A 12,204-nucleotide genomic window follows, 5' to 3' on the forward strand; every position below is an offset into this window, starting at 1 on the left:
TTAAAAACAATAATTTCAGCAAAAATATATGTTAACATTTACCCCCAGAATACGTTGTTTACATTTTCCCATGATGAAAAATATTCTGGGGTGAATGTAAACACATGCAAATCGACATAAATGTCCTGTATTTTAAAATTTGTTTGTTTCACATAGAATCTACATCAAAATTCGAAACTAAAAAGTATTTGCAAATTGTACTGACTTAATTGAATCTGCAAAAATTTTTAATATTTCTGAAAGACTAACGACTTGTTTGACACTTTAAAAAATTATCTTTCACGGAAAATACGCTCGTCGCATGAATTCTCTCTTGACAGCAATGAGTTTGGCGTATAAGTTAAAAGATACATGCGTCCGCGATTTGTACTTATGTATGCATCAAAAAGATTTAACTGAAGCTTGTTATGAGCCATGTTCTCATTTACCCCTGTTTACATTTACCCACATTGACCCTATAACTTCAAAAATGAGAAAAATAAAGATTTGTAATCACGGCACATGAAAAACCGTCACAGGGTGACCATTTTGTCCACTTTTTTTCAAATGCCCATGACTCACAATTATTATTTTCCTGATAACTGTCACCACCTACCCTATCTTCCGTTTTCGTTTCGACGTTAACTTTTGGGACACCCTGTATAGTGCAGTTTATGAATAACACTGTTAAACTATATATGAATAAGACTGTAAAATTTAATGTCGGCCTGTAAACGAATGTGGACATGACTAGACTGTATTATTTTGAACATTTTAAAGTCGATGTCGTCCGTAAGTAAATATTAGATTTTCACTGAAACAAAGGCATGATGTGTAAAATTCCTTTACACGGTTAAAAATTCTAGAGTATTTTTTAATACAGCTCTTGTATTAAAGCAATTTTCAATACAAAAAATATTACATTTTAATACTTCCAAAATATTAAAATTATTTTTAATCTTTTTTGTATTAAATTTCAATATTTAAGTGCTAAGTTTATTTTTTGTAATACAAAAATTATTAGAAAATAACCTCAGTGGGTTAAATTCTAATCTTGTATTGAATTTTAATACCACTGTATTAGATTTTAATATTTTTGTATTAAATTTTAATATAATTGTATTAAAATGTAATACAAATTTATTAAAAACTAATATAAAAAGGATTAAATTGTAATACAAGAATATTAAATTTTAATCAAACGACGCCAGCCACAGTACACGTGTCAGGTCTGCCTTTAATTTTTATATTTCAATCGCAGTTAAAAGGAAACATTTTTTTTTTTGTTTTAATTTATAAAATGTAATTTGAAAAAATTATAAATTAAAAATAAACAAATTTTCTTCATGTTTCTTCGCGGGAAATGGTGAATAATTTCTTAAAAATTAGTGGTCTGCGTGGTTTTTCGGTTTTTGTGCGTTTTTCGTCGGTAATTAAAATAATTACGGTAGCTGATATTGGTCGCCAAATTGATTTTTTTCCATGTTTTGACAATTTGGCGACCAATGTCATTTTGGAATATATTACCTTTTTATGTGTACTGTGGACGCCAGCAGCCATTTAAAAAATGAAGAAATCCATTGTTTGAGGCACCTTTTATAAAAAAAAATAAAATCAAAAACTGTAAATTTGTACTAATTTGAAGGCGCTTTGTGTTTTTCGAAGCAAAATGCATACATTGCAGATGAATTTTGATCGGCAGTAAGATTTTACATGTTTGTGGCATATCACCATTAATATATTTAATATATTATTTATTATATTTATTTTCAGTAATGAATTTAGGAAAAGAATACATATATCATTAACTTTTAGTACATTTGGTATTGAATTGAAATATTTTTGTATTGACTTTTAATAAAATTCTTATTAGAAATTAATATAAAAAGATTAAATTTTAATATGCAATACTTGAAATTTAATACATTTTGCATTAAATTCTAATATAAATTGTATTATGTTTTAATACAGCTATATTAAATTTTAATACATTTTGTATTAACTAAAAAATTTTAATATTTGTCATGTATTAAATTTTAATACATTTCTGGTGTAGACCTATATGTAACCCAAAAAACATTAAAAAATACTTCAGAATTTTTAACCGTGATTTAATTTAAATAAGAGCCACCCTAACTAATATACATAGCAAGATATAAATGAAGAATTAGAAAGGACTTAAAATGTTCGGTTTAGGGTTATCGAATTAAATGGTTACCTATTTATAGATTTTTCCTGATTTCTTCCTGATAAAGTTTCTGTATGCAAACAAGATAGATTCATCCCCTTTCAACTTATATGTATACTAACATGTTTTGTATGAAAGACTTAGGAAAACGATTTATTTCCAACTTGTTTTCATTATTAATCACTTCCAAGTATTTCTACATCGTATACAAGAAAACATAATTCTCTTTAATTTTCTACAAATTTTTCTATCTCTATTTTCAGTTCCTTGGACATCCGATCGATTTTAAATTTGAAAGTGTGCAAGGAATTATAGTGATTCATAGTTTATTTGATATATTGTTTCAATTTCAATAGCAAGGACGGACAACAAATGACCTAAAGAAAATCATTTTATTTCAGAAAAGTTGTTAATTATCCTGAGAAATAAGTAAATGAGTACCATGACTTCATAGTTACACCAACGAGAGTAATTTTTTATGATCAGAGCTAAGTAAACATGTATTTTAAGTTTAATAAATCTGTCTTACAAATCACAATAAACAACTGAAGTATGTAGGTTAGAGTGACCGCAAGAAATCGATTTTTGAAATTTGGTTGGGAGAACCCCATAAAATGTTCAGCCTTTGCAGATAGGTTAATTTCAGCTCGATTGGATAGTTGGCTAAATGGTGCCGACACTCGCTCAAAGTTCCAAAAATATTTGTTTTTCCACTGTTTTCCGAAGATACAAAGGAAAAATCTTCGTTTATCCACCCTCAAAAAAGAATTTTTTTTATAGCAACTCTCATACAAAATATCATTTTTTCTAAAATGTCCAAGAACACTCGCTCAAAGTTCCAAGAACATTTTTTTTTAATTCAAAGGGAATCGTTTGTCCAACTCGAGAAATAAATACAAACCAAAAATCATCGTTTTCCACCCTAGGTTTAGGAGACATTAAAAAAAAAAACAAATTTTCAAAATATAAAAAAAAACGCATACACCGAAGTGTACCTACTGAAAATTATAAAGTCCCTAAAATCCTCAAAAAATTACTTTTTTTTCAAAAACTCAAACGGCAGTCGTTTGTCCACCTCGACAAATGGATGCAAACAATTGAAAACAATATAGATTTATTTAAGTAAGAATAACAAAATTAAGCATCTGCATTAAGTGTAAAAAGACTAAGTACCTTTAATTTAATATCCATATAAAAAGTGAAAATAGCCTCATCCTCGGTTTGGGAATTTGAGTTAATTTTCTTCGCAAAACAGTGGAAAAAGAGAGATTTTTGGAACTTTGAGATTTTTGGAAATGTAGGCTATCTAAGAATCTGCATTTTATAGGGTCCCCCCAGAAAGAATTTGACAAAAAAAATTTCTATGAGAGTTGCGGTCACCCTAATGTAGGTACTCTAGCGGAGAAGGGTTGAAATAATTTTATAGGTACGCATTAAATCTGAGAAATTAAGGAAAATAATACCTATGAGCATTGAGTTGAGATCTACATATAAAAAGAGTTAAAATTAAAACATAAATTTGTTTTAATAAAAGGAAAAGCTCAAACTTTAAATTCAAATGGTTTTTGTTTAGAATGATTCGGAATGTGAATAAAACTTGATCTTGGTCTGTCAGTCTATCAGTCTGTCAGTCTGTCAGTCTGTCAGTCTGTCAGTCTGTCAGTCTGTCAGTCTGTCAGTCTGTCAGTCTGTCAGTCTGTCAGTCTGTCAGTCTGTCAGTCTGTCAGTCTGTCAGTCTGTCAGTCTGTCAGTCTGTCAGTCTGTCAGTCTGTCAGTCTGTCAGTCTGTCAGTCTGTCAGTCTGTCAGTCTGTCAGTCTGTCAGTCTGTCAGTCTGTCAGTCTGTCAGTCTGTCAGTCTGTCAGTCTGTCAGTCTGTCAGTCTGTCAGTCTGTCAGTCTGTCAGTCTGTCAGTCTGTCAGTCTGTCAGTCTGTCAGTCTGTCAGTCTGTCAGTCTGTCAGTCTGTCAGTCTGTCAGTCTGTCAGTCTGTCAGTCTGTCAGTCTGTCAGTCTGTCAGTCTGTCAGTCTGTCAGTCTGTCAGTCTGTCAGTCTGTCAGTCTGTCAGTCTGTCAGTCTGTCAGTCTGTCAGTCTGTCAGTCTGTCAGTCTGTCAGTCTGTCAGTCTGTCAGTCTGTCAGTCTGTCAGTCTGTCAGTCTGTCAGTCTGTCAGTCTGTCAGTCTGTCAGTCTGTCTGTATAAGGAGTTACAGCCTAAACGGATGGACCGATTGATTTCAAACTTGGTATGTAGCGTGTTTTGGGGGCTCTCCAGAGGGTTTTTTGGAATTAATTTTTTGGACCAATAATAACGGTACTTGTCATATACTGATTTTAGTAAAGTTGAAATTGCTGAAAAACGGCTCCAACGATTTTGTTTAAAAAATTCAAATGTAAGTTTTAGGACAAGGTCTATCCTTTAATGAAAATTTTTTTTTTGAAAATCATTATTAACGGTACCTGCCATACAACCATTTTTTTTCAATCCGATTTTCTCCGAAACTACTCTTTGGATTTCAACGAAACTTTTTGTGAAGAAGCATTTATATAATTTTAATATAAGCTGTACGTACACGTTTTAGATGTTTATTAGTGATTTCTACAAAAAAGCATACCAATTTTATTTAAAAACTTTTTTGCCAAAAAATTATTTATAAAAAATTAGTTTTAAAAAATACCGCTCTTACGATTTTGAAATTTTTTTTTCTAAAAATGCATGTTAATATATCAATCAAAACTGCATACTTGTTTTGTGGGGTGATTTGATTTCAGATGGTGTTTTATTTTTTTTTTTAAAACATTTCCCAAATTTTTACCTATATAAAAAGTCTTTAAAATTTAAGCAACTTGAACTCTAAGAGCAAGTTCGTGCGACCCAGTCATGCATTTTATTTAATTATGATTCAGAGAATACATTCTTTTTGTGTAAAAAAAATCCTATTGATGTCAAATAAGTAATGTTTTTCACTCCTATTCATAAAAAAGGCAATATTTTGCAACTCATTGAACAGGTCCAAATTGTACATGTCTTCATTCATAATGATATAGTATTTGACACAAAATATAGAAAACTTTTTAAAGAAATAACACATGGGGCATAATGGGCGGGGCATAATGGGCATGGGTCCCCATTGAAGCTGAAACTCCAAACTTCAAATCTGCCTCAAAGAAAGAAAAACGCTCATCGCAAAAATGAAAAAGAAAAGGAAAATAGAATTTTCGGAAAGCGAGGAAGATGAAAAATGTCTTTACTGTGGACATTTGTATTCCGAATCAACAGGAGGGTGGATGTCATGCAGAGCCTACGGAAAGTGGGCCCATTGATCTTGTGTGCCGTCGAGGAGTGGAGATGATGGATCGAGTCACATTTGCAGACGTTTCAGTTACATCGTTAACCTAATACCCAACATTTTTTTTCTGTGCCCATTCTTCCCCATGTACAGGGCATAATGGGTTATTCAAGCAATTTTTTTATTTTAATACAATTTGAACAGTTTTTTAATTTATTTATTTTATACTAAAGGCCCAACTATAATAGGCATTTAACTCATGCCGTGAGGTTCAGAGCGCACGTCATATATGCTTAACGAAAGTTAACGAAGCGCGCATATGCGCATTATGGCTATCCCATAAGAATTGTGTATGTTCGACAACTCACTCATGCCATTTTGACATAAGCCCATGCGCGCATATGCCTATTATAGACGGGCCATAATACAATGGGGCATATTCAAAGTCGCTTTTTAGACCACAGTTTATTTTAGACTGGGGTTTATCCAATGTTATTTGAGTAGGATAAACTCCTGTATTTCTTAGAAGCAGCTTAGACAGTGTCTATTAATATGTATTTTTGTATTCTTTGTTAAGATGGTAACTAAAACCATCAATATAACTTTTCCCATCTTTTACTCGTTTTTACAATGGACATATTCATTTGAGATATAAAATATAAAATAAAAACACCTATTAAATTTGAGCCTACAATTTTAACTTAAATATTAAAACTCACAATTTTATTGATTTTAATTCAACGATTTTTTCCCACTTAATTCAATCACAACACAACACTATATGCATATACAATATGAAATTGAACCTTGAAATCATATTCAAACTATATTATAACGGTTCTATATCTACAGTACATATAATATTGTTTTTTTGTGGATACCCCTTGAAGAGTTTAATATTTTCAATTTTCATTTTTTGTACTATGAGTATAAGTACTATCCACCAAAGATACGAAACTTTAAGAGCAATCCCTCTCAATATTTTCAAAAAATATACTAATATGTTTTTCCATAAGGTATGAAAAACAAGGTTAAATCGTGAAACTTATGCAAAAACAAGAAAAATATGATATGACAGGAAGTTATTAAGGTGGGTCGGTAAAACTTACAATATTGTGGTACACATATTTTGTGTTAAGTCAAACATCCAAGGTTTTAATGCAAAAAAATTATGTTTCTATCGTAGAAACTGAGAAAAATTTAAAAACCGAAAAAATAAAACAACATAACCTCAAAAGTGTTGTCTTCGCTGAAAAACAGTGAATGCACAAGAAAAGATGTTTATATTACCTACAACTTTGGTTCAGTAACTTATTCGGTCAAGACAATAGTTTAGTAGATATACACCAATTTGCGTTTTTTAAAATGGCGGATTTCACCAGAGGGTTGGCGTCCCGAAAACTAGGACTTAAGCTTTTCAAATACCCTTCTTTCATATTTGAAAAAAGTAGCCTCCCTATATTTCGTTCCACAAAATGCCTGTTTTTTTACTAACTTTCCTGTACTCAGACTATAGTTTTCAGATCAATAACTTTTGACTCATACATCGCATGACTTTCAAAAATATACCAAATTATTGGAAATTTGATGGTCTATAACTTTTACTGTTTAAAAAATTATGTAACTAATACCGGGCATGATAAAATCTAAAAAAAAAAACAAAAAAAAATAAATTAAAACAACATAACCTCAAAACTATTGCCCGCTTAAAAAAACAATGTATGACAAAGAAAGAGATAATTAAATTTCCAAAAACTTTGGTCTGATAATCATGTCTACAGGACCCATAGTTTTGGAGATATAGAGCGATTCGCGTTTTCCAAAATGGCGGATTTTGCCAGGGGGGTGGCGTCCCGAAAACCCCTCTTTCAGATTTGAAAAATTCAGCCGTCCTATATTTCGTTCCATAAAATGCCTGTTTTTTTACTAACTTTCCTGTACTAATTCTGATTTTACCTACTATACCTAGATACTATTAATTTTTAAAGAAAGAAGACAAGTAGGTATTTAACTTCAATTCTTACCAAGATGATTAGTATAAGTTTTTAATACAGAATTCTTTATTTTAATGCTTTTTTGTGACTTATTAAAAAAAATAACACAAAATTGCTGTGTAGCTATAAGAAAAAATTGGAAAATAACTGCAAAAGTTAACAGCAAGAAGGTGTAACCCTTCAAGCAAACAGGTCCGACCTCGGTCCGAATCCGCTCCGCCTCAGGCGGAGCTGAGTCCGACTTCGAGGCAGAAACTGGTCCGAAGGCGGCTCAAGTTAGTATAGAAATTAGAATCACCGCGGAGCCGATTTTATATGTATTGGTTTTTTCACCACGATTTCTCCTTCGACTTTGTGTTCATATACAAAAAATTGCAAGTGTGTGAGTGCAACCCCGTCTTTCGCGGTCGGAGGTCGGAGTGTCTTTTGAAGGGAAAAGACGTTCACCTGAAGCAAGCAATCCATTAATTAAGTGAAAATAATTCGACTTCTTCTCTATATGATATATGAATATAAATAAATCAATACGGCGCGGCCGGCGGCGGCGATAGAAATCAATACATATTATATAGCATAAAATAAATCTCTTTTTTTTCCTCACTTTTCCAGAACTATTTACAGCCACAAAGATAAACCATGTAAAGTATGAGATAAGTTAATTAAGTCTAGAAATTGAATGTTGTTCGTTTCGTTGAATTTAAAGGGATGACGATGGCGTGCAATCGCGGTTATTGCGTTTCCTTTCGCTAGGATAACAATAACATTGAGCTCTTGCATAATGCATTGTATACTCTACCCTCTGACCCGTCATGTGACATTAACATAAACCATTGCACTTTCTACATTTGAGAGAAAAAGTCCTCAACAGATTTTTGCATGGTAAGGTAGTCTGTAGTGTTTGCAAAAAGTTTCTTGAAGGAATCGATTTAGAACTAGCAAAAACGTACGGTGCGGTGCACCGCGGTGTTCAATTCAAGTGATAGAGGAGCTTTTATTATCTGCTATATATGCAAGTAAATGTCAAACCGTCATCTTCTCAGCAATGCTATTTCAAAAGCACATTTATGGTCGCAAGAGGTTAACCTCCCACAATCCGATGATAAAAATCAACTTGCAAGGATTGCCGTGGAAGGAAATGAGATATTGAAAGAACCGTTGTGCGGTTAGTGTGATGGGAATGGTTATAAGTCTAAGATCCTCTATTTCAGAGAATATGTTTATCTAACCTATTGATTGATTTGAGACTTGTCGATGTTATTCATACACTGAGAAATATAGTGAATAAATGTTAAATTTTATTGAGGCTTTTGGTTTTAATTACAAATAACAAACATAAAACCAGCAACTATTCCCAAAATGCCTGATTTTTCAATATGTTTATACTATCAGAAGAATAAAATCAAATAAAAAAGTTTCAATATTTGATTTGATTGATCTGTTCAACCTCAACTAGAGCCAGGGCCACCTTCGTAGATTTTCAAAAAAAAGGCCAAAAAAGAGGTTTTTGATAAAAAAAAGATGTCACAATAAAAAAATGTGAAAATAGAATAAGTTAAGTACGAAAGTCACACGAAATACCTCATTCGGGCTTTTCCCGAACCGCAACACAAACCTTTTAATACAATTTACTCAAATTAAAATTGTATGAACATACTCGTAATAAGAATAATACAAAAAACATTGCCTGTGTATAATTTCTTTAAGAAACATCATAAAATTTATCAAAAATAACCTTATAAAAATCAAATCAGCGCTAAACGACAGTAACGTATATTTTTGTTTACAATTTAGTCGTTATAATAATTATTGAAAGCGGTATAAGTCACATTTTCCTTGATTTGCAAAAAAATGTCAATTTTTTTAATCAAACGAACAAAGTTTTAAATTTAAAGACAAAAATATCAAAAAGAGGGATTTTTTGAAAATTTTTAAAAAGTGGAAGGAAGTGGATTAGGTGAAAAAAGAGGAAAAACGCCTGGTTAGAGCTAACTTAGGTTAAACAGAAACATTCTTACGAAACCAAATAATGTTAAGAAAAAAAATTTAAATGAATTTAATAAATTCGTCGTCATAGTTGACAGTGGTATGGTCAAATTTTGAATTCTCTTCAAATATTACACATCAATTGATTCAACCGAAAACAATTAAATTAACAGATTCTTGTTTGAATGGAAAATTAAATATTTTAATTTTTCTTTTTTGAAGATATTTGCATTCACTTTCATGTTTTTTCATGTTTTGTTTATTAGCTCAGAATCAACAATCAACCCACGGGGTAAGTGTACGCAGCGGGGAAGTGTACGCACAGTTAATTTCTCGCAAATGACAATAATTATTGAAAATCTGTAAATGCACAACTAAGCAGGTATATGTCCTTTGCTTGGGTCATTGATTGCCGCTTTACTTTTGTTTGTTTTGTGAAGGAAGGCCAAACAAAAAAATAAGCTAAGTTTTACTAAATAATTTCTCTATTTTAAAAACGTGTTAGTGTTCAGTGATTTTATTAAAACACATTGAGTGCTGATTATTTATTGATTATATTATATAAACATTGTATTTGAGTGAAAATTTTATTGGATTTGTTGCTGATTTGTTCAAAATAAACAAAATATTAAAAAAATTGTTATGTGGGTAAGTGTACGCAAAACTTTGGGGGCAAGTGTACGCACACTTTCACTTGGAATAACAAGTAAATTCTGTAAAAAATGTATTTTTCTGGCTAAGTCTTAAAAGGCTAACGACAAATGATTTATTTTTTTTTTGTTTAAGATAATTTTTATCTAAAATACAGTTACAACATATACCTAATAAAAGTGTCCTCCTTGATTTTTTTTTTGTAAGATAACGCCCGTCTTTGGAGTTCCAGAACTTTAAGTGCGTTAAAAAAATCTGTTTACATTCAAAACTATGAAATTCAATTTTGCGGCTTCTATATGAAATAAACTATTTAATTTTTTATATAACTAATAATAAAACCTTGTAACATAAGTGTCAAATTGGGTTCGTACACTTACCCCAACCCATGCGTACACTTACCCCTATGTAGGGGTAAGTTTACGCAATTTGACTTGCTTTGGTTTTTCTTTAATAATGTAATTAAAGTGAAAAAATTATACAGTTTTGTTTATGTAATGAGTACCCAAAATATGCAGCTTTGCAATTTGATAAAGCTCTGTATTATAACTTCAATATTTCGCTTGGAATCTTGCTTCAAAGTCGAAAGTGCGTACACTTACAACGTCCGACTCTAAGTTGTGTTTCTGCGTAATCGAATCATTGTTATCGCAATGGTTTATTCGATTGGCTTTTTCAGTTCAGTTTCATTTTGTTTTTTATTTATTCATATAAATTACTTAAAGCTAGATACAATTATACAGATAAAATTAAATTGAATGAATTAAAAATAGTAATCATTCTTTAACTTATTAGGTTAGTGTTGAATGACACGTTCCAATAAATCATCTTCAATAAAGGTCTGATGTGGGGTGACAATCGGTACAAAGTAAATTCGTTATTATAATTATAATTAATGATCACAATATTTCAACCATTACAATTATTTAATTTAAGATACAAAAGTAGAATTAAAAGATAAAAATGAAGAAAAAATCAAAAAACGTAGGAAAAATTAGAAAAAAATTAACTTAACAATTTCAAAAGGTAAATTATAACAATAATAAATTGTGCTGATAATTAATTTGGGACTCTTAAAATGGATTCAATATGCTCAGTTTCAACAGTGAATAGCCAGTCCTTGACTTTTTTCAAAAAAGAACTCAACCGGGTAGTGTTTCTGACAAAAACAGGCAGTTTATTGAAAAATTTATATGCTGTAGCAATGTAAATAAATTGCACGACTGCACAGTGGGTCCCGCCATAGGTCAAAAATAAAAAAAGTAAATGTCAATTTTTTAAAATCCAATGATTAAACAACGTTCTACAATCTCCCATCGAACCAAAACCAAAAAAAAATTTGACGGTTACCCTTTTTTTCATTTCTTAATAGCCATTCAAAGTCGGTATATAAAAAAAGGTACAGTTTTTTAATCGCTGCAGTTATAAGGTGTGAACTTGCAATAGTGATAGCGGGTGTTAAAAATTGTGAACAGTATTAAATTGTTATGGATATTAAACGAGAAGGTTAATACTTTCTAAAAACATAAATTATATTGTTAAATAACATTAAGGCTAATTGTAATGGGGCTCGTTAGCGAAGCAATTTTAACCATTTTTATTTAGCTCAATTTTCATTAAATTAGAGATTTAGTTGGTTTGCCTTCGAGTGCCCTCTACAATTTAAGTTCTCAAATGAAGAATACCGTCCTACCTTTCGAAATAAAAGCGCCGTTTTTTCCCCTTTTTTCCCCTTTTCGAGTAATACGAGTTTAAATGACGATACACGGAGAAAAAAAAATTACAACGTAAAACTAAAAAAATTCCTTTTTGGCACTATTATTTTTATAAAAGACTGAACTAGAGGGTAAGGGTAAAGTGCTCGACTGACAGGCAGGTCCATTTCCGGCATTAACCATTTTTTTTTATATTTTCAAAAAAAATTTTTTTTTTACCTTTTTTTAGTTTTCTTGAAAATAACCAAAATTTTAAAAAACTGACTTGATGCATTTTTTTGCAATAATAAATCATATAAAATGATAGTACAGGTATTTCATTAAAAAAAAATGGTCATTATATTTTTGACCGCACTTTGTATGGGAGGTGACCCACTGTGGACTGGGGTCGCACGTACTTGCTCTTATGCT

At 31.1% G+C, this 12,204-nt stretch overlaps 1 protein-coding gene across 1 annotated transcript in view; it reads right to left on the reverse strand.

The window, feature by feature from the left end:
• Positions 1 to 12,204, reverse strand: part of LOC129907849 (MOXD1 homolog 1) — a 103,733-nt gene that overhangs the window by 47,562 nt on the left and 43,967 nt on the right. The gene's annotated exons all lie outside the window — the stretch shown is intronic.

This window comes from Episyrphus balteatus, chromosome 1 (genome assembly GCF_945859705.1).
Source record: "Episyrphus balteatus chromosome 1, idEpiBalt1.1, whole genome shotgun sequence".
NCBI classification, from domain to species: Eukaryota; Metazoa; Arthropoda; class Insecta; order Diptera; family Syrphidae; genus Episyrphus; species Episyrphus balteatus.